We start from the raw sequence: 489 nt of genomic DNA, 5'->3' as shown, positions 1-489 counted from the left end.
TTTTCATTTTTCTTTCTTTTTTTAGAAATTACGTTATTTATTTACATTCCAGTTGTTGCCTCCCCCTCAGTACCCTATCCCACAGTTCCTCAGCCCATTTCTCCCCCTCCTTGCATCTGAGAGGTGCTTCCCCCAAAAGACCTCCCCCTTCCCTGGGGCCTCAAGTCTCTTGAGAGTTAAGTGGAGCTTCTCTCACTGAGACCAGAACAGGCAGAACTCTGCTATACACGTGCCAGGGTCCTCGGACCAGCCCATGTATGTACCTGGTTGGTGGCTTTGTCTCTGGGAGCTCCCTGGGGTCCAGGTTAGTTCAGAGTGCTGGTTTCCTACGGGATTGCTTTCCCCTTCAGCTTATTCAATAACATTACACAAACACACACACACACACACACACACACACACACACATATATTTGCTATAATTCAAATGCCAGAATCTTTCTCTTCCTTCCTTCCTTCCTTCCTTCCTTCCTTCCTTCCTTCCTTCCTT

This window comes from Mus caroli, chromosome 3, assembly GCF_900094665.2.
Source record: "Mus caroli chromosome 3, CAROLI_EIJ_v1.1, whole genome shotgun sequence".
NCBI lineage: Eukaryota > Metazoa > Chordata > Mammalia > Rodentia > Muridae > Mus > Mus caroli.
The sequence above is the reverse complement of the archived record's forward strand: the minus strand, read 5'-3'. Positions refer to the sequence as shown.